This window comes from Camelus dromedarius, chromosome 25, assembly GCF_036321535.1.
Source record: "Camelus dromedarius isolate mCamDro1 chromosome 25, mCamDro1.pat, whole genome shotgun sequence".
Lineage (NCBI taxonomy): Eukaryota > Metazoa > Chordata > Mammalia > Artiodactyla > Camelidae > Camelus > Camelus dromedarius.
The window spans coordinates 29,372,037-29,394,879 of record NC_087460.1 but is presented as its reverse complement, the minus strand read 5'-3'; positions in this window follow the sequence as shown (position 1 = coordinate 29,394,879).

The following is a 22,843-nucleotide window of genomic DNA, read 5'->3' as shown; positions in this document are numbered from 1 at the left end:
TTGCCTGATGTCACAGGTGTACCCTGGCAGGGGGAAGACCGCTAATTAACTCCCATGTCCAGGGGGAGGCACTAGATGCTACCTGCTTTACCAGCCCAACCCTCGTCTTTCCTGTGCAGCACGCAGTGTGAGGGACTCGGGGAAAACACGCGAATGGCTCCTAGGAGATCCCGGTTGCTGCAGAAAGATGACGGAACCTCCCCACAATCAGAATTCCGGAACACGTCTGACTGTGTGGGGGAGTTTTGGGGCCGCCCTCCACAGAGCTGCCTGGTGTCACAGGTGTTCCCTGGCAGGGGGAAGTCCGCTAATTACCTCCCCTGTCCAGGCGGAGGCACTTGATGCTACCTGCATTTCCAGCCCAACCCCCGAAATTCCCCGGCAGACCGCACTGTTAGGCACTCGGGGAAGACACGCGAAGGGCTCCTAGGAGATCCCGGTTGCTGCAGACAGAAGACGCAAACTCCCTACACTCAGAATTCGGGAACACGTCTGACTGTGTGGGGTAGATTTGGGGCCGACCTCCACGCAGCTGCCTGTTTTCACAGGTGTTCCCTGGCAGGGGGAAATCCGCTAATTACCTCCCCTGTCCAGGGGGAGGCACTAGATGCTACGTGAATTTCCAGCCCAACCCCAGCATTTCCCCGGCAGCCCGCACTGGGAGGCACTCGGGGAAGACACGCGAAGGGATCCTAGGAGATCCCGGGTGCTGCAGACAGAAGACGGAACCTCCCCACACTCAGAATTCCGTGACACGGCTGACTGTGTGGGGGAGTTTTGGGGCCGCACTCCACACAGTTGCCTGGTGTCACAGGTGTTCCCTGGTGGGGGAATTTCGCTAATTACCTCCCCATTCCAGGGGGAGTCACTAGATGCTACCTGCATTTCCAGCCCAACCCCCGCCTTTCTCCGGCAGCCCGCACTGGTAGGCACTCGGGGAAGACACGCGAAGGGCTCCTAGGAGATCTCGGGTTCTGCAGACAGAAGACGGAACCTCCCTACAATCAGAATTCGGGAACACGGCTGACAGTGTTGGGGAGATTTGGGGCAGCCCTCCACGCATCTGACTGTTTTCACAGGTGTTCCCTCGCAAGGGGAAGTCCGCTAATACCCTCACCTGTCCAGGGGGAGGCACAAGATGCTACTTGCATTTCCAGCCCAACCCCAGCCTTTCCCCGGAAGCCCGCAAAGTGAGGCACACGGGAAAGTCACGCGAAGGGCTCCTAGGAGATCTCGGGTGCTGCAGACCGAAGACGGAACCTCCCCACACTAAGAATTCTGGAACACGGCTGATAGTGTTGGGGAGTTTTCGGGCCGCCCTCCACGCAGCTGCCTGCTGTCACAGGTGTTCCCTGGCGGGGGGAAGTTCGCTAAATACCTCCCCTGTCCAAGGGAGGCAATAGATGGTACGTGCATTTCCAGCACAACCCCCGCCTTTCCTCGGCAGCCCGCACTGGGAGGCATTAGGGGAAGACATGTGAAGGGCTCCTAGGTCATCCCGGGTGCTGCAGAATGATGACGGAACCTCCCCACACTCAGAATTCCGGAACACGGCTGATAGTGTCGGGGAGATTTGGGGCCGCACTCCAAGCAGCTGCTTGGTGTCACAGGTGTTCCCTCGCTGTGGGAATTCTGCTAATTACCTCCCCTATACAGGGGGAGGCACTAGATGCTACCAGCATTTCCAGCCCAACTTCCGCTTTGCCCGGCAGCCCGCACTGGGAGGGACTCGGGGAAGAAACGCGAAGGGTTCCTAGGAGATCCCGGATTTTGCAGACAGATGACATAACCTCCCCACACTCAGAATGCCGGAACACGGCTGATATTGTGGGGGAGATATTTGGACGCCCTCCACGCAGCTGCCTGGTGTCACAGGTGTTCCCTGGCAGGGAGAAGTTCGCTAATTACCTCCCCTGTCCAGGGTGAGGCAATAGATGCTACCTGCATTTCCAGCCCAACCCCCGTCTTTCCCGGGCAGCACGCACTGTGAGGGACTCGGGGAAGACACGCGAATGGCTCCTAGGACATCCCGGTTGCTGCAGACAGATGACGGAACCTCCCCACACTCAGAATTCCGGAACATAGCTGACAGTGTGGGGGAGTTTTCGGGCCGCCCTCCACGAAGCTGCCTGGTGTCACATGTGTTCCCTGGCAGGGGGAAGTCCGCTATTTACCTCCCCTGTCCAGGGGGAGGCAATAGATGCTACCTGCATTTCCAGCTCGACCCCCACCTTTCCCCGGCAGCCCTCACGAGAAGGCACTCGGGGAAGACACGCGAAGCGCTCCTAGGAGTTCCCGGGTGCTGCAGACTGAAGACGGAACCTCCCCACACTCAGAAGTCCGGAACACGTCTGACAGTGTGGGGGAGATTTGGGGCCGTCCTCCACGCAATTGCCTGATGTCACAGGTGTACCCTGGCAGGGGGAAGACCGCTAATTAACTCCCATGTCCAGGGGGAGGCACTAGATGCTACCTGCTTTACCAGCCCAACCCTCGTCTTTCCTGTGCAGCACGCAGTGTGAGGGACTCGGGGAAAACACGCGAATGGCTCCTAGGAGATCCCGGTTGCTGCAGAAAGATGACGGAACCTCCCCACACTCAGAATTCCGGAACACGTCTGACTGTGTGGGGGAGTTTTGGGGCCGCCCTCCACAGAGCTGCCTGGTGTCACAGGTGTTCCCTGGCAGGGGGAAGTCCGCTAATTACCTCCCCTGTCCAGGCGGAGGCACTAGATGCTACCTGCATTTCCAGCCCAACCCCCGAAATTCCCCGGCAGCCCGCACTGTTAGGCACTCGGGGAAGACACGCGAAGGGCTCCTAGGAGATCCCGGGTGCTGCAGACAGAAGACGCAAACTCCCTACACTCAGAATTCGGGAACACGTCTGACTGTGTGGGGTAGATTTGGGGCCGACCTCCACGCAGCTGCCTGTTTTCACAGGTGTTCCCTGGCAGGGGGAAATCCGCTAATTACCTCCCCTGTCCAGGGGGAGGCACTAGATGCTACCTGCATTTCCAGCCCAACCCCAGACTTTCCCCGGAAGCCCGCAAAGGGAGGAACTCGAGGTAGTCACGCGAATGGCTCCTAGGAGATCCCGGGTGCTGCAGACCGAAGACGGAACCTCCCCACACTCCGAATTCCGGAACACGTCTGACTGTGTGGGGGAGGTTTGGGGCCGCCCTCCACACAGCTGCCTGGTGTCACCGGTGTTCCCTGGTGGGGGAATTCCGCTAATTACCTCCCCATTCCAGGGGGAGTCACTAGATGCTACATGCATTTCCAGCCCAACCCCTGCATTTCCCCGGCAGCCCGCACTGAGAGTTACTCGGGGAAGACACGCAAAGTGCTCCTAGGAGATCCCGGGTGCTGCAGACAGATGACGGAACCTCCCCACACTCAGAATTCCGGAACACGGCTGACAGTTTGGGGGAGGTTTGTGGCCACCCTCAACGCAGCTCCCTGGTGTCACAGGTGTTCCCTGGCTGGGGGAAGTCAGCTAATTTCCTCCCCTGTCCAGGGGGAGGCACTAGATGATACCTGATTTTCTAGCCCAACAACCGCCTTTCCCCTGCAGCCCGCACTGGGAGGCACTCAAGGAAGACACGCGAAAGGATCCTAGGAAATCCCGGGTGCTGGAGACCGAAGACGGAACCTCCCCACACTCAGAATTCCGGAACACGGCTGACTTTGTGGGGGAGATTTTGGGCCGACCTCCACGCAGCTGCCTGTTTTCACAGGTGTTCCCTGGCAGGGGGAAGTCCGCTAATTACCTCCCCTGTCAAGGGGGAGGCACTAGATGCTACCTGCAATTTCAGCCCAACCCCAGAATTTCCCCGGCAGCCCGCAAAGGGAGGCACTCGGGGAAGACACGCGAATGGCTCCCAGGAGATGCCGGTTGCTGCAGACAGAAGACGGAACCTCCCCACACTCAGAATTCCGGAACACGTCTGACTGTGTGGGCGAGATTTGGGGCCGCCCTCCACACTATTGCCTGGTGTCACAGGTATTCCCTGGCAGGGGGAATTCCGCTAATTACCTCCTCTGTCCAGTGGGAGGCACTAGATGCTACCTGCATTTCCAGCCCAACCCCCGCATTTCCCCGGCAGCCCGCACTGGGAGGCACTCGGGGAAGACCCGCGAAGGTCTCCTAGGAGATCCCGGGTGCTGCAGAAATAAGACGGAACCTCCCCACACTCATAATTCCGGAACACGTTTGACTGTGTGGGGGAGTTTTGGGGCTCCCCTCCACAAAGCTGCCTGGTGTCACAGGTGTTCCCTGGCAGGGGGAAATCCGCTAATTACCTCCCCTGTCCAGGGGGAGGCACTAGATGCTACCTGCATTTCCAGAAAACCCCCGCCTTCCCCGAAAACCCGCAAAGGGAGACACTCGGGGAAAACACGCGAATGGCTCCCAGGAGATCCCGGGTGCTGCAGACAGAAGACGGAACCTCCCCACACTCCGAATTCTGGAACACGTCTGACTGTGTAGGGGAGGTTTGGGGCCGCCCACCACGCAGCTACCTGTTTTCACAGGTGTTCCCTGGCAGGGGGAAGTCCGCTAATTACCTCCCCTTTCCAGGGGGATGCACTAGATGCTACCTGCATTTCCAGCCCAACACCCGCCTTTCCCCGGCAGCCCGCACTGGGAAGCACTCCGGGAAGACACGCGAAGGGATACTAGGAGATCCCGCGTGCTGCAGACAGAAGACGGAACCTCCCCACACTCAGAATTCCGGAACACGTTTGACTGTGTGGGTGAGTTTTGGTGCCCCCTTCCACAAAGCTGCCTGGTGACACAGGTGTTCCCTGGCAGGGTAAAGTCTGCTAATTACCTCCCTTGTCCAGTGGGAGGCACTAGATTCTACCTGCTTTTCCAGCAAAACCCCCGCCTTTCCCTGACAACCAGCAATGTGAGGCACTGGGGAACACACGCGAATGGCTCCTAGGAGATCCGGGGTGCTGCAGACAGAAGACGGAACATCCCCACACTCAGAATTCCGGAACACGGCTGACTGTGTGGGTGAGATTTCAGGCCGCCCTCCACACAGCTGCCTGGTGTCACAGGAGTTCCCTGGCAGGGGGAATTCCGCTAAATACCTCCCCTGTCCAGGGGTAGGCACTAGATGCTACCTGCATTTCCAGCCCAACCCCCTCCTTTCCCAGGCAGCCCGCACTGGAAAGACCCGGGTAAAACACGCGAAGGGCTCCTAGGAGATCCCTGGTGCTGGAGACAGATGATGGAACCTCCCAACACTCAGAATTCCAGAACACGGCTGATAGTGTGGGGGAGTTTTCGGGCCGCCCTCCACGCAGCTGCCAGGTGTCACAGGTGTTCCCTGTCAGGGTGAAGTTCGCTAATTACCTCCACTGTCCAGTGGGAGGCAATAGATGCTACCTCCATTTCCAGCCCAACCCCCGAATTTTCCCGGCAGTCCGCAGAGTGAGGCACTCGGAGAAGACACGCGAATGGCTCCTAGGAGATCCCGGGTGCTGCAGATAGATGAGGGAACCTCCCCACACTCAGAATTCCGGAACACGTCTGAGTGTGTGGGTGAGTTCTGTGGCCGACCACCACACAGCTGCCTGGTGTCACAGGTGTTCCCTGGCAGGGGGAAGTCCGCTAATTACCTCCCCTGTCCAGGGGGAGGAACTAGATGCTACCTGCATTTCCAGCCCAACCCCCGCCGTTCCGCGGCAGCCCGCACTGGGAGGCTCTCGGGGAAGACACGCAAAAGGCTCCTAGGAGATCCCGGTTTCTGCGGACAGTAGACGGAACCTCCACACACTCAGAATTCTGAAACACGGCTGACTGTGTGGGGGAGGTTTGGGGCCGCCCTCCACGCAGCTGCCTGTTTTCACAGGTGTTCCCTAGCAGGGGGATTTCCGCTAATTACCTCCCCTGTCCAGGGGGAGGCACTAGATGCTACCTGCATTTTCAGCCCACCCCCAGGTTTTCCCCGGCAGCCCGCAAAGGGAGGCACTCGGGGAAGACACGCAAAGGGCTCCCAGGAGATCCCGGGTGCTGCAGACAGAAGACGGAACCTCCCCACACTCAGAATTCCGGAACACGTCTGACTGTGTGGGGGAGTTTTGGGGCCGCCCTCCACAGAGCTGCCTGGTGTCACAGGTGTTCCCTGGCAGGGGGAAGTCCGCTAATTACCTCCCCTGTCCAGGCGGAGGCACTAGATGCTACCTGCATTTCCAGCACAACCCCCGAAATTCCCCGGCAGCCCGCACTGTTAGGCACTCGGGGAAGACACGCGAAGGGCTCCTAGGAGATCCCGGGTGCTGCAGACAGAAGACGCAAACTCCCTACACTCAGAATTCGGGAACACGTCTGACTGTGTGGGGTAGATTTGGGGCCGACCTCCACGCAGCTGCCTGTTTTCACAGGTGTTCCCTGGCAGGGGGAAATCCGCTAATTACCTCCCCTGTCCAGGGGGAGGCACTAGATGCTACCTGCATTTCCAGCCCAACCCCAGACTTTCCCCGGAAGCCCGCAAAGGGAGGAACTGGAGGTAGTCACGCGAATGGCTCCTAGGAGATCCCGGGTGCTGCAGACCGAAGACGGAACCTCCCCACACTCCGAATTCCGGAACACGTCTGACTGTGTGGGGGAGGTTTGGGGCCGCCCTCCACACAGCTGCCTGGGGTCACCGGTGTTCCCTGACAGGGGGAAGTCCGCTAATTACCTCCCCTGTCCAGGGTGAGGCACTAGATGCTACGTGAATTTCCAGCCCAACCCCAGCATTTCCCCGGCAGCCCGCACTGGGAGGCACTCGGGGAAGACACGCGAAGGGATCCTAGGAGATCCCGGGTGCTGCAGACAAAAGACGGAACCTCCCCACACTCAGAATTCCGTGACACGGCTGACTGTGTGGGGGAGTTTTGGGGCCGCACTCCACACAGTTGCCTGGTGTCACAGGTGTTCCCTGGTGGGGGAATTCCGCTAATTACCTCCCCATTCCAGGGGGAGTCACTAGATGCTACCTGCATTTCCAGCCCAACCCCTGCATTTCCCCGGCAGCCCGCACTGAGAGTTACTCGGGGAAGACACGCAAAGGGCTCCTAGGAGATCCCGGGTGCTGCAGACAGATGACGGAACCTCCCCACACTCAGAATTCCGGAACAAGGCTGACAGTTTGGGGGAGGTTTGTGGCCACCCTCAACGCAGCTCCCTGGTGTCACAGGTGTTCCCTGGCAGGGGGAAGTCCGCTAATTACCTCCCCTGTCCAGGCGGAGGCACTAGATGCTACCTGCATTTCCAGCCCAACCCCCGAAATTCCCCGGCAGCCCGCACTGTTAGGCACTCGGGGAAGACACGCGAAGGGCTCCTAGGAGATCCCGGGTGCTGCAGACAGAAGACGCAAACTCCCTACACTCAGAATTCGGGAACACGTCTGACTGTGTGGGGTAGATTTGGGGCCGACCTCCACGCAGCTGCCTGTTTTCACAGGTGTTCCCTGGCAGGGGGAAATCCGCTAATTACCTCCCCTGTCCAGGGGGAGGCACTAGATGCTACCTGCATTTCCAGCCCAACCCCAGACTTTCCCCGGAAGCCCGCAAAGGGAGGAACTGGAGGTAGTCACGCGAATGGCTCCTAGGAGATCCCGGGTGCTGCAGACCGAAGACGGAACCTCCCCACACTCCGAATTCCGGAACACGTCTGACTGTGTGGGGGAGGTTTGGGGCCGCCCTCCACACAGCTGCCTGGTGTCACCGGTGTTCCCTGACAGGGGGAAGTCCGCTAATTACCTCCCCTGTCCAGGGTGAGGCACTAGATGCTACGTGAATTTCCAGCCCAACCCCAGCATTTCCCCTGCAGCCCGCACTGGGAGGCACTCGGGGAAGACACGCGAAGGGATCCTAGGAGATCCCGGGTGCTGCAGACAGAAGACGGAACCTCCCCACACTCAGAATTCCGTGACACGGCTGACTGTGTGGGGGAGTTTTGGGGCCGCACTCCACACAGTTGACTGGTGTCACAGGTGTTCCCTGGTGGGGGAATTCCGCTAATTACCTCCCCATTCCAGGGGGAGTCACTAGATGCTACCTGCATTTCCAGCCCAACCCCTGCATTTCCCCGGCAGCCCGCACTGAGAGTTACTCGGGGAAGACACGCAAAGGGCTCCTAGGAGATCCCGGGTGCTGCAGACAGATGACGGAACCTCCCCACACTCAGAATTCCGGAACACGTCTGACTGTGTAGGGGAGATTTGGGGCCGCCCTCCACACAGCTGCCTGGTGTCACAGGTGTTCCCTGGCAGGGGGAAGTGGGCTAATTACCTCCCCTTTCCAGAGGGAAGCACTAGATGCTACCTGCATTTCCAGCCCAACCCCAGTCTTTCCCCTGCAGCCCGCACAGTGTTGCACTCGGGGAAGATACGTGAATGGCTCCTAGGAGATCCCGGGTTCTGCAGACAGAAGACGGTACCTCCACACACTCAGAATTCCGGAACACGGCTGACCGTGTGGGGGAGGTTTGGGGCCGCCCTCCACGCAGCTGCCTGTTTTCACAGGTGTTCCCTAGCAGGGGGATTTCCGCTAATTACCTCCCCTGTCCAGGGGGAGGCACTAGATGCTACCTGCATTTACAGCCCACCCCCAGGTTTTCCCCGGCAGCCCGCAAAGGGAGGCACTCGGGGAAGACACGCAAAGGGCTCCCAGGAGATCCCGGGTGCTGCAGACAGAAGACGGAACCTCCCCACACTCAGAATTCCGTAACACGTCTGACTGTGTGGGGGAGATTTGGGGCCGCCCACCACACAGCTGCCTAGTGTCACAGGTGTTCCCTGGCAGGGGGATTTCCGCTAATTACCTCCCCTGTCCAGGGGGAGGCACTAGATGCTACCTGCATTTTCAGCCCACCCCCAGGTTTTCCCCGGCAGCCCGCAAAGAGAGCCACTCGGGGAGGACACGCAAAGGGCTCCCAGGAGATCCCGGGTGCTGCAGACAGAAGACGGAACCTCCCCACACTCAGAATTCCGGAACACGTCTGACTGTGTGGGGGAGTTTTGGGGCCGCCCTCCACAGAGCTGCCTGGTGTCACAGGTGTTCCCTGGCAGGGGGAAGTCCGCTAATTACCTCCCCTGTCCAGGCGGAGGCACTAGATGCTACCTGCATTTCCAGCCCAACCCCCGAAATTCCCCGGCAGCCCGCACTGTTAGGCACTCGGGGAAGACACGCGAAGGGCTCCTAGGAGATCCCGGGTGCTGCAGACAGAAGACGCAAACTCCCTACACTCAGAATTCGGGAACACGTCTGACTGTGTGGGGTAGATTTGGGGCCGACCTCCACGCAGCTGCCTGTTTTCACAGGTGTTCCCTGGCAGGGGGAAATCCGCTAATTACCTCCCCTGTCCAGGGGGAGGCACTAGATGCTACCTGCATTTCCAGCCCAACCCCAGACTTTCCCCGGAAGCCCGCAAAGGGAGGAACTGGAGGTAGTCACGCGAATGGCTCCTAGGAGATCCCGGGTGCTGCAGACCGAAGACGGAACCTCCCCACACTCCGAATTCCGGAACACGTCTGACTGTGTGGGGGAGGTTTGGGGCCGCCCTCCACACAGCTGCCTGGTGTCACCGGTGTTCCCTGACAGGGGGAAGTCCGCTAATTACCTCCCCTGTCCAGGGTGAGGCACTAGATGCTACGTGAATTTCCAGCCCAACCCCAGCATTTCCCCTGCAGCCCGCACTGGGAGGCACTCGGGGAAGACACGCGAAGGGATCCTAGGAGATCCCGGGTGCTGCAGACAGAAGACGGAACCTCCCCACACTCAGAATTCCGTGACACGGCTGACTGTGTGGGGGAGTTTTGGGGCCGCACTCCACACAGTTGACTGGTGTCACAGGTGTTCCCTGGTGGGGGAATTCCGCTAATTACCTCCCCATTCCAGGGGGAGTCACTAGATGCTACCTGCATTTCCAGCCCAACCCCTGCATTTCCCCGGCAGCCCGCACTGAGAGTTACTCGGGGAAGACACGCAAAGGGCTCCTAGGAGATCCCGGGTGCTGCAGACAGATGACGGAACCTCCCCACACTCAGAATTCCGGAACACGTCTGACTGTGTAGGGGAGATTTGGGGCCGCCCTCCACACAGCTGCCTGGTGTCACAGGTGTTCCCTGGCAGGGGGAAGTGGGCTAATTACCTCCCCTTTCCAGAGGGAAGCACTAGATGCTACCTGCATTTCCAGCCCAACCCCAGTCTTTCCCCTGCAGCCCGCACAGTGTTGCACTCGGGGAAGATACGTGAATGGCTCCTAGGAGATCCCGGGTTCTGCAGACAGAAGACGGTACCTCCACACACTCAGAATTCCGGAACACGGCTGACCGTGTGGGGGAGGTTTGGGGCCGCCCTCCACGCAGCTGCCTGTTTTCACAGGTGTTCCCTAGCAGGGGGATTTCCGCTAATTACCTCCCCTGTCCAGGGGGAGGCACTAGATGCTACCTGCATTTTCAGCCCACCCCCAGGTTTTCCCCGGCAGCCCGCAAAGGGAGGCACTCGGGGAAGACACGCAAAGGGCTCCCAGGAGATCCCGGGTGCTGCAGACAGAAGACGGAACCTCCCCACACTCAGAATTCCGGAACACGTCTGACTGTGTGGGGGAGTTTTGGGGCCGCCCTCCACAGAGCTGCCTGGTGTCACAGGTGTTCCCTGGCAGGGGGAAGTCCGCTAATTACCTCCCCTGTCCAGGCGGAGGCACTAGATGCTACCTGCATTTCCAGCACAACCCCCGAAATTCCCCGGCAGCCCGCACTGTTAGGCACTCGGGGAAGACACGCGAAGGGCTCCTAGGAGATCCCGGGTGCTGCAGACAGAAGACGCAAACTCCCTACACTCAGAATTCGGGAACACGTCTGACTGTGTGGGGTAGATTTGGGGCCGACCTCCACGCAGCTGCCTGTTTTCACAGGTGTTCCCTGGCAGGGGGAAATCCGCTAATTACCTCCCCTGTCCAGGGGGAGGCACTAGATGCTACCTGCATTTCCAGCCCAACCCCAGACTTTCCCCGGAAGCCCGCAAAGGGAGGAACTGGAGGTAGTCACGCGAATGGCTCCTAGGAGATCCCGGGTGCTGCAGACCGAAGACGGAACCTCCCCACACTCCGAATTCCGGAACACGTCTGACTGTGTGGGGGAGGTTTGGGGCCGCCCTCCACACAGCTGCCTGGGGTCACCGGTGTTCCCTGACAGGGGGAAGTCCGCTAATTACCTCCCCTGTCCAGGGTGAGGCACTAGATGCTACGTGAATTTCCAGCCCAACCCCAGCATTTCCCCGGCAGCCCGCACTGGGAGGCACTCGGGGAAGACACGCGAAGGGATCCTAGGAGATCCCGGGTGCTGCAGACAAAAGACGGAACCTCCCCACACTCAGAATTCCGTGACACGGCTGACTGTGTGGGGGAGTTTTGGGGCCGCACTCCACACAGTTGCCTGGTGTCACAGGTGTTCCCTGGTGGGGGAATTCCGCTAATTACCTCCCCATTCCAGGGGGAGTCACTAGATGCTACCTGCATTTCCAGCCCAACCCCTGCATTTCCCCGGCAGCCCGCACTGAGAGTTACTCGGGGAAGACACGCAAAGGGCTCCTAGGAGATCCCGGGTGCTGCAGACAGATGACGGAACCTCCCCACACTCAGAATTCCGGAACAAGGCTGACAGTTTGGGGGAGGTTTGTGGCCACCCTCAACGCAGCTCCCTGGTGTCACAGGTGTTCCCTGGCAGGGGGAAGTCCGCTAATTACCTCCCCTGTCCAGGCGGAGGCACTAGATGCTACCTGCATTTCCAGCCCAACCCCCGAAATTCCCCGGCAGCCCGCACTGTTAGGCACTCGGGGAAGACACGCGAAGGGCTCCTAGGAGATCCCGGGTGCTGCAGACAGAAGACGCAAACTCCCTACACTCAGAATTCGGGAACACGTCTGACTGTGTGGGGTAGATTTGGGGCCGACCTCCACGCAGCTGCCTGTTTTCACAGGTGTTCCCTGGCAGGGGGAAATCCGCTAATTACCTCCCCTGTCCAGGGGGAGGCACTAGATGCTACCTGCATTTCCAGCCCAACCCCAGACTTTCCCCGGAAGCCCGCAAAGGGAGGAACTGGAGGTAGTCACGCGAATGGCTCCTAGGAGATCCCGGGTGCTGCAGACCGAAGACGGAACCTCCCCACACTCCGAATTCCGGAACACGTCTGACTGTGTGGGGGAGGTTTGGGGCCGCCCTCCACACAGCTGCCTGGTGTCACCGGTGTTCCCTGACAGGGGGAAGTCCGCTAATTACCTCCCCTGTCCAGGGTGAGGCACTAGATGCTACGTGAATTTCCAGCCCAACCCCAGCATTTCCCCTGCAGCCCGCACTGGGAGGCACTCGGGGAAGACACGCGAAGGGATCCTAGGAGATCCCGGGTGCTGCAGACAGAAGACGGAACCTCCCCACACTCAGAATTCCGTGACACGGCTGACTGTGTGGGGGAGTTTTGGGGCCGCACTCCACACAGTTGACTGGTGTCACAGGTGTTCCCTGGTGGGGGAATTCCGCTAATTACCTCCCCATTCCAGGGGGAGTCACTAGATGCTACCTGCATTTCCAGCCCAACCCCTGCATTTCCCCGGCAGCCCGCACTGAGAGTTACTCGGGGAAGACACGCAAAGGGCTCCTAGGAGATCCCGGGTGCTGCAGACAGATGACGGAACCTCCCCACACTCAGAATTCCGGAACACGTCTGACTGTGTAGGGGAGATTTGGGGCCGCCCTCCACACAGCTGCCTGGTGTCACAGGTGTTCCCTGGCAGGGGGAAGTGGGCTAATTACCTCCCCTTTCCAGAGGGAAGCACTAGATGCTACCTGCATTTCCAGCCCAACCCCAGTCTTTCCCCTGCAGCCCGCACAGTGTTGCACTCGGGGAAGATACGTGAATGGCTCCTAGGAGATCCCGGGTTCTGCAGACAGAAGACGGTACCTCCACACACTCAGAATTCCGGAACACGGCTGACCGTGTGGGGGAGGTTTGGGGCCGCCCTCCACGCAGCTGCCTGTTTTCACAGGTGTTCCCTAGCAGGGGGATTTCCGCTAATTACCTCCCCTGTCCAGGGGGAGGCACTAGATGCTACCTGCATTTACAGCCCACCCCCAGGTTTTCCCCGGCAGCCCGCAAAGGGAGGCACTCGGGGAAGACACGCAAAGGGCTCCCAGGAGATCCCGGGTGCTGCAGACAGAAGACGGAACCTCCCCACACTCAGAATTCCGTAACACGTCTGACTGTGTGGGGGAGATTTGGGGCCGCCCACCACACAGCTGCCTAGTGTCACAGGTGTTCCCTGGCAGGGGGATTTCCGCTAATTACCTCCCCTGTCCAGGGGGAGGCACTAGATGCTACCTGCATTTTCAGCCCACCCCCAGGTTTTCCCCGGCAGCCCGCAAAGAGAGCCACTCGGGGAGGACACGCAAAGGGCTCCCAGGAGATCCCGGGTGCTGCAGACAGAAGACGGAACCTCCCCACACTCAGAATTCCGGAACACGTCTGACTGTGTGGGGGAGTTTTGGGGCCGCCCTCCACAGAGCTGCCTGGTGTCACAGGTGTTCCCTGGCAGGGGGAAGTCCGCTAATTACCTCCCCTGTCCAGGCGGAGGCACTAGATGCTACCTGCATTTCCAGCCCAACCCCCGAAATTCCCCGGCAGCCCGCACTGTTAGGCACTCGGGGAAGACACGCGAAGGGCTCCTAGGAGATCCCGGGTGCTGCAGACAGAAGACGCAAACTCCCTACACTCAGAATTCGGGAACACGTCTGACTGTGTGGGGTAGATTTGGGGCCGACCTCCACGCAGCTGCCTGTTTTCACAGGTGTTCCCTGGCAGGGGGAAATCCGCTAATTACCTCCCCTGTCCAGGGGGAGGCACTAGATGCTACCTGCATTTCCAGCCCAACCCCAGACTTTCCCCGGAAGCCCGCAAAGGGAGGAACTGGAGGTAGTCACGCGAATGGCTCCTAGGAGATCCCGGGTGCTGCAGACCGAAGACGGAACCTCCCCACACTCCGAATTCCGGAACACGTCTGACTGTGTGGGGGAGGTTTGGGGCCGCCCTCCACACAGCTGCCTGGTGTCACCGGTGTTCCCTGACAGGGGGAAGTCCGCTAATTACCTCCCCTGTCCAGGGTGAGGCACTAGATGCTACGTGAATTTCCAGCCCAACCCCAGCATTTCCCCTGCAGCCCGCACTGGGAGGCACTCGGGGAAGACACGCGAAGGGATCCTAGGAGATCCCGGGTGCTGCAGACAGAAGACGGAACCTCCCCACACTCAGAATTCCGTGACACGGCTGACTGTGTGGGGGAGTTTTGGGGCCGCACTCCACACAGTTGACTGGTGTCACAGGTGTTCCCTGGTGGGGGAATTCCGCTAATTACCTCCCCATTCCAGGGGGAGTCACTAGATGCTACCTGCATTTCCAGCCCAACCCCTGCATTTCCCCGGCAGCCCGCACTGAGAGTTACTCGGGGAAGACACGCAAAGGGCTCCTAGGAGATCCCGGGTGCTGCAGACAGATGACGGAACCTCCCCACACTCAGAATTCCGGAACACGTCTGACTGTGTAGGGGAGATTTGGGGCCGCCCTCCACACAGCTGCCTGGTGTCACAGGTGTTCCCTGGCAGGGGGAAGTGGGCTAATTACCTCCCCTTTCCAGAGGGAAGCACTAGATGCTACCTGCATTTCCAGCCCAACCCCAGTCTTTCCCCTGCAGCCCGCACAGTGTTGCACTCGGGGAAGATACGTGAATGGCTCCTAGGAGATCCCGGGTTCTGCAGACAGAAGACGGTACCTCCACACACTCAGAATTCCGGAACACGGCTGACCGTGTGGGGGAGGTTTGGGGCCGCCCTCCACGCAGCTGCCTGTTTTCACAGGTGTTCCCTAGCAGGGGGATTTCCGCTAATTACCTCCCCTGTCCAGGGGGAGGCACTAGATGCTACCTGCATTTACAGCCCACCCCCAGGTTTTCCCCGGCAGCCCGCAAAGGGAGGCACTCGGGGAAGACACGCAAAGGGCTCCCAGGAGATCCCGGGTGCTGCAGACAGAAGACGGAACCTCCCCACACTCAGAATTCCGTAACACGTCTGACTGTGTGGGGGAGATTTGGGGCCGCCCACCACACAGCTGCCTAGTGTCACAGGTGTTCCCTGGCAGGGGGAAATCCGCTAATTACCTCCCCTGTCCAGGGGGAGGCACTAGATGCTACCAGCATTTCCAGGAAAACCCCCGACTTTCCCCGACAGCCCGCAATGGGAGGCACAGGGGAACACACCGAATGGCTCCTAGGAGATCCGGGGTGCTGCACACATAAGACGGAAACTCCACAAACGCAGAATTCCGGACAAGGCTGACAGTTTGGGGGAGTTTTGGGGCCGCCCTCCACGCATCTGCCTGTTTTCACAGGAGTTCCCTGGCAGGGGGAATTCCGCTAAATACCTCCCATGTCCAGTGGGACGCACTAGATGCTACCTGCATTTCCAGCCCAACCACCGCATTTCCCCTGCAGCCCGCACTGGGAGGCACTCGGCGAAGACATGCGAAGGGCTCCAAGGAGATCCCGGGTGCTGCAGACAGAAGACGGAACCTCCCCACAATCAGAATTCCGGAACACGGTTGACTGTGTGGGGGAGTTTTGGGGCCCCCCTCCTCACAGCTGCCTTTTGTCACAGGTGTTCCCTGGCAGGGGGAAGTCCGCTAATTACCTCCCTTGTCCAGGGGGAAGCAATAGATGCTACCTCCATTTCCAGCCCAACCCCCGCCTTTCCCCGGCAGCCCGCACTGGGAGGCACTCGGCGAAGACACGCGAAGGGCTCCAAGGAGATCCCGGGTGCTGCAGACCGAAGACGGAACCTCCCCACACTCAGAATTCCGGAACACGGCTGATAGTGTGGGGGAGCTTTGGGGCCGCAATCCAAGCAGCTGCATGGTGTCACAGGTGTTCCCTGGATGGGGGAATTCTGCAAATTACCTCCCCTGTCCAGGGGGAGGCACTAGATGCTACCTGCATTTCCAGCCCAACCCCCGCCTTTCCCCGGAAGCCCGCACTGGGAGGGACTCGGGGAAGACACGCGAAGAGCTTTTAGGAGATCCCGGGTGCTGCAGACAGAAGACGGAGCCTCCCCACACTCAGAATTCCGGAACACGGCTGACAGTGTGGGGGAGGTGTGGGGCCGCCCTCCACGCAGGTGCCTGGTGTCATAGGTGTACGCTGGTAGGGGAAATACCGCTAATTACCTCCCCTGTCCAGGGGGAGGCACTAGATGCTACATGCATTTCCAGCCAAACCCCCGCCTTTCCCCGGCAGCCCGCACTGGGAGGCACTCAAGGAAGACTTGCGAATTGCTCCTAGGAGTTCCCGGGTGCTGCAGACCGAAGACGGAACCTCCCCACACTCAGAATTCTGGAACACGGCTGACTGTGTGGGGGAGGTTTGGGGCCGCCCTCCACGCAGCTGCCTGTTTTCACAGGTGTTCCCTGGCAGGGGGAAGTCCGCTAATTACCTCCCCTGTCCAGCGGCAGGCACTAATGCTACCTGCATTTCCAGCCCAACCCCCGAATTTTTCCGGCAGCCCGCACTGTGATGCACTCGGTGAAGACAAGCAACGGGCTCCTAGGAGATCCCGGGTGCTGCAGACAGAAGACGGATCCTCCCCACACTCAGAATTCCGGGACACGGCTGACTGAGTGGGGGAGGTTTGGGGCCGCCCCCCTCGCAGCTGCCTGTTTTCACAGGTGTTCCCTGGCAGGGGGATGTCCGCTAATTACCTCCTCTGTCCAGGTGGAGGCACTAGATGCTACGTGCATTTCCAGCCCAACCCCCGCATTTCCCAGGCAGCCCGCACTGGGAGGGACCCGGGGAAAACACGCGAAGGGCTCCTAGGGGTTCCCGGGTGCTGCAGACAGATGATGGATCCTCCCACCACTCAGAATTCCGGAACACAGCTGACAGTGTGGGGGAGTTTTGGGGCCGCACTCCAAGCAGCTGCATGGTGTCAAAGGTGTTCCCTGGCTGGGGGTATTCTGCAAATTACCTCCCCTGTCCAGGGGGAGGCACTAGATGCTACGTGCATTTCCAGAAGAACCCCCGCCTTTCCCCGGCAGCCCGCACGGGGAGGCACTCAAGGAAGACACGCGAAGGGCTCCTAGGAGATCCCGGGAGCTGCAGATAGAAGACGGAACCTCCCCACACTCAGAATTCCGGAACACGGTTGACTGTGTGGCGGAGTTTTGGGGCCCGCCTCCACACAGCTGCCTGGTGTCACAGGTGTTCCCTGGCAGGGGGAATTCCGCTAATTAACTTCCCTGTCCAGGGGGAGGCACTAGATGCTACCAGAATTTCCAGCAAAACCCCCGCCTTTCCCCGACATCCCGCAATGTTAGGCACTGGGGAACACAAGCAAATGGCTCCTAGGAGATCCGGGGTGCTTCAGAAAGAAGACCGAAACTTCACAAACTCAGAATTCCGGACATGGATGACTGTGTGGGGGAGGTTTGTGCCGCCCTCCACGCAGCTGCCTGTTTTCACAGGAGTTCCCCGGCAGGGCTAATTCCGCTAAATACCTCCCCAATCCAGGGAGAGGCACTAGATGCTACCTGCATTTCCAGCCCAACCCCAGCCTTTCCCCGGCAGCCCGCACGGAGAGGCACTCGGGGAAGACACGCGAATGGCTCCTAGGAGATCCCGGGTGCTGCAGAAAGAATACGGGACCTCCGCACACTCAGAAATCCGGAACACGTCTGACTGTGTGGGGGAGGTTTGGGGCCGCCCTCCACGAACCTGCCTGTTTTCAAAGGTGTTCCCTTCCAGGGGGATGTCCGCTAATTACCTCCTCTGTCCACGGGCAGGCAATAGATGCTACCTGCATTTCCAGCCCAATCCCCGATTTTCCCCGGCAGCCCGCAATGGGAGGCATTCGGGGAAGACACGCGAAGCGATCCTAGGAGATCCCGGGTGCTGCAGACAGAAGACGGAACCTCCCCACACTCAGAATTCCGGAACACGGCTGACTGTGTGGCGGATATTTGGGGCCGCCCTCCACGCAGCTCTCTGTTTTCACAGGTGTTCCCTGGCAGGGGGAAGTCCGCTAATTACCTCCCCTGTCCAGTGGGAGGCACTAGATTCTACCTGCATTTCCAGCCCAACCCCCGCCTTTCCCCGGCAGCCCGCACTGGGAGGCACACGGGGAAGACACGCGAAGGGCTCCTAGGAGATCCCGGGTGCTGCAGACAGAAGACGGAACCTCCGCACACTGAGAATTCCGGAACACGGTTGACTGTGTGGGGGAGGTTTGGGGCCGCCTTCCACGCAGCTGCCTGTTTTCACAGGTGTTCCCTGGCAAGGGGAATTCCGCTAATTACCTCCCCTGTACAGGGGGAGGCACTAGATGGTACCTGCATTTCCAGCCCAACCCACGACATTCCCCGGCATCCCGCAAAGGGAGGCACTCGGGGAAGACACGCGAAGGGCTCCTAGGCTATCCCGGGTGCTGCAGACAGAAGACGGATCCTCCACACACTCAGAATTCCGGAACACGTCTGACTGTGTGGGTGAGTTTTGGGGCCGCCCTCCACACAGCTGCCTGGTGTCACAAGTGTTCCCTGGCAGGGGGAAGTACGCTAATTACCTCCCGTGTCCAGGGTCAGGCACTAGATGCTACCAGAATTTCCAGCAAAACCCCCGCCTTTCCCCGACATCCCGCAATGGGAGGCACTGGGGAACACACGAAAATGGCTCCTAGGAGATCCGGGGTGCTGCAGACAGAAGACCGAAACTTCACAAACTCAGAATTCCGGACATGGATGACTGTGTGGGGGAGGTTTGTGGCCGCCCTCCACGCAGCTGCCTGTTTTCACAGGAGTTCCCCGGCAGGGGGAATTCCGCTAAATACCTCCCCAATCCAGGGAGAGGCACTAGATGCTACCTGCATTTCCAGCCCAACCCCAGCGTTTCCCCGGCAGCCCGCACAGAGAGGCACTCGGGGAAGACACGCGAATGGCTCCTAGGAGATCCCGGGTGCTGCAGAAAGAATACGGGTCCTCCGCACACTCCGAATTCCGGAACACGTCTGAGTGTGTGGGTGAGTTTTGTGGCCGACCTCCACACAGCTGCCTGGTGTCACAGGTTTTCCCTGGCAGGGAGAAGTCCGCTAATTACCTCCCCTGTCCAGGGGGAGGAACTAGATGCTACCTGCATTTCCAGCCCAACCCCCGCCGTTCCGCGGCAGCCCGCACTGGGAGGCTCTCGGGGAAGACACGCAAAAGGCTCCTAGGAGATCCCGGTTGCTGCGGACAGTAGACGGAACCTCCCCACACTCAGAATTCCGGAACACGTCTGACTGTGTGGGGGAGTTTTGGGGCCGCCCTCCACAGAGCTGCCTGGTGTCACAGGTGTTTACTGGCAGGGGGAAGTCCGCTAATTACCTCCCCTGTCCAGGCGGAGGCACTAGATGCTACCTGCATTTCCAGCCCAACCCCCGAAATTCCCCGGCAGCCCGCACTGTTAGGCACTCGGGGAAGACACGCGAAGGGCTCCTAGGAGATCCCGGGTGCTGCAGACAGAAGACGCAAACTCCCTACACTCAGAATTCCGGAACACGTCTGACTGTGTGGGGGAGTTTTGGGGCCCCCCTCCTCAGAGCTGCCTTTTGTCACAGGTGTTCCCTGGCAGGGGGAAGTCCGCTAATTACCTCCCCTGTCCAGGGGGAGGCAATAGATGCTACCTCCATTTCCAGCCCAACCCCCGCCTTTCCCCGGCAGCCCGCACTGGGAGGCACTCGGCGAAGACACGCGAAGGGCTCCAAGGAGATCCCGGGTGCTGCAGACCGAAGACGGAACCTCCCCACACTCAGAATTCCGGAACACGGCTGATAGTGTGGGGGAGCTTTGGGGCCGCACTCCAAGCAGCTGCATGGTGTCACAGCTGTTCCCTGGATGGGGGAATTCTGCAAATTACCTCCCCTGTCCAGGGGGAGGCACTAGATGCTACCTGCATTTCCAGCCCAACCCCCGCCTTTCCCCGGAAGCCCGCACTAGGAGGGACTCGGGGAAGACACGCGAAGAGCTTTTAGGAGATCCCGGGTGCTGCAGACAGAAGACGGAACCTCCCCACACTCAGAATTTCGGAACACGGCTGACAGTGTGGGGGAGGTGTGGGGCCGCCCTCCACGCAGGTGCCTGGTGTCATAGGTGTACGCTGGTAGGGGAAATACCGCTAATTACCTCCCCTGTCCAGGGGGAGGCACTAGATGCTACATGCATTTCCAGCCAAACCCCCGCCTTTCCCCGGCAGCCCGCACTGGGAGGCACTCAAGGAAGACTTGCGAATTGCTCCTAGGAATTCCCGGGTGCTGCAGACCGAAGACGGAACCTCCCCACACTCAGAATTCTGGAACACGGTTGACTGTGTGGGGGAGGTTTGGGGCCGCCCTCCACGCAGCTGCCTGTTTTCACAGGTGTTCCCTGGCAGGGGGAAGTCCGCTAATTACCTCCCCTGTCCAGCGGCAGGCACTAATGCTACCTGCATTTCCAGCCCAACCCCCGAATTTTTCCGGCAGCCCGCACTGTGATGCACTCGGTGAAGACAAGCAACGGGCTCCTAGGAGATCCCGGGTGCTGCAGACAGAAGACGGATCCTCCCCACACTCAGAATTCCGGGACACGGCTGACTGAGTGGGGGAGGTTTGGGGCCGCCCCCCTCGCAGCTGCCTGTTTTCACAGGTGTTCCAAGGCAGGGGGATGTCCGCTAATTACCTCCTCTGTCCAGGTGGAGGCACTAGATTCTACGTGCATTTCCAGCCCAACCCCCGCATTTCCCAGGAAGCCCGCACAGGGAGGGACCCGGGGAAAACACGCGAAGGGCTCCTAGGGGTTCCCGGGTGCTGCAGACAGAAGACGGAACCTCCCCACACTCAGAAATCCGGAACACGGCTGACAGTGTGGGGTAGGATTGGGGCCAACCTCCACACAGCTGCCTGGTGTCACAGGTTTTCCCTGGCAAGGGGAAGTCCGCTAATTAACTTCCCTGTCCAGGGAGAGGCACTAGATGCTACCAGAATTTCCAGCAAAACCCCCGCCTTTCCCCGACATCCCGCAATGTTAGGCACTGGGGAACACAAGCAAATGGCTCCTAGGAGATCCGGGGTGCTGCAGAAAGAAGACCGAAACTCCACAAACTCAGAATTCCGGACATGGATGACTGTGTGGGGGAGGTTTGTGCCGCCCTCCACGCAGCTGCCTGTTTTCACAGGAGTTCCCCGGCAGGGCTAATTCCGCTAAAAACCTCCCCAATCCAGGGAGAGGCACTAGATGCTACCTGCATTTCCAGCCCAACCCCAGCCTTTCCCCGGCAGCCCGCACAGAGAGGCACTCGGGGAAGACACGCGAATGGCTCCTAGGAGATCCCGGGTGCTGCAGAAAGAATACGGGACCTCCGCACACTCAGAATTCCGGAACACGTCTGACTGTGTGGGGAAGTTTTGGGGCCGCCCTCCACAAAGCTGCCTGGTGTCACATGTGTTCCCTGGCAGGGGGAATTCCGCTAATTACCTCCCCTCTCCAGGGGGAGGCACTAGATGCTACCTGCATTTCCAGCACAACCCCCGACTTTCCCCGGCAGCCCGCACTGGGAGGCACACGGGGAAGACACGCGAATGGCTCCTACGAGATCCCGGGTGCTGCAGACTGAAGATGGAACCTCCCCACACTCAGAATTCCGGGACACGGCTGACTGTGTGGGGGAGGTTTGGGGCCGCCCTCCACGAACTTGCCTGTTTTCAAAGGTGTTCCCTTCCAGGGGAATGTCCGCTAATTACCTCCTCGGTCCACGGGCAGGCAATAGATGCTACCTGCATTTCCAGCCCAATCCCCGAATTTCCCCTGCAGCCCGCAATGGGAGGCATTCGGGGAAGACACGCGAAGCGTTCCTAGGAGATCCCGGGTGCTGCAGACAGAAGACGGAACCTCCCCACACTCAGAATTCCGGAACACGGCTGACTGTGTGGCGGATGTTTGGGGCCGCCCTCCACGCATCTGCCTGTTTTCACTGGTGTTCCCTGGCAAGGGGTAGTCCGCTAATTACCTCCCCTGTCCAGGGGGAGGCACTAGATTGTACCTGCATTTCCAGCCCAACCTCCGCCATTCCCCGGCAGCTCGCAAAGTGAAGCACTCGGGGAAGACACGCGAAGGGCTCCAAGGAGATCCCGGGTGCTGCAGACTGAAGATGGAACCTCCCAACCCTCAGAATTCTGGAACACAGCTGACTGTGTGGGGGAGGTTTGGGGCTGCCCTCCACGCACCTGCCTGTTTTCAAAGGTGTTCCCTGGCAGGGGGAAGTCCGATAATTACCTCCCCTTTCCAGGGGGAGGCACTAGATGCTACCTGCATTTCCAGCCCAACCCCCGCATTTCCCTGGCAGTCCGCACTGGGAGGCACTCGGTGAAGACACGCGAATGGCTCCAAGGAGATCCCGGGTGCTGCAGACAGAAGACGGAACCTCCCCACACTCAGAATTCCGGAACACGGCTGACAGTGTGGGGGAGGTGTGGGGCCGCCCTCCACGCAGGTGCCTTGTGTCATAGGTGTACGCTGGTAGGGGAAATACCGCTAATTACCTCCCCTGTCCAGGGGGAGGAACTAGATGCTACCTGCATTTCCAGCCCAACCCCCGCCTTTCCCCGGCAGCCCGCACTGGGAGGCACACGGGGAAGACACGCGAAGGGCTCCTAGGAGATCCCGGGTGCTGCAGACAGAAGACGGAACCTCCGCACACTGAGAATTCCGGAACACGGCTGACTGTGTGGGGTAGGTTTGGGGCCGCCTTCC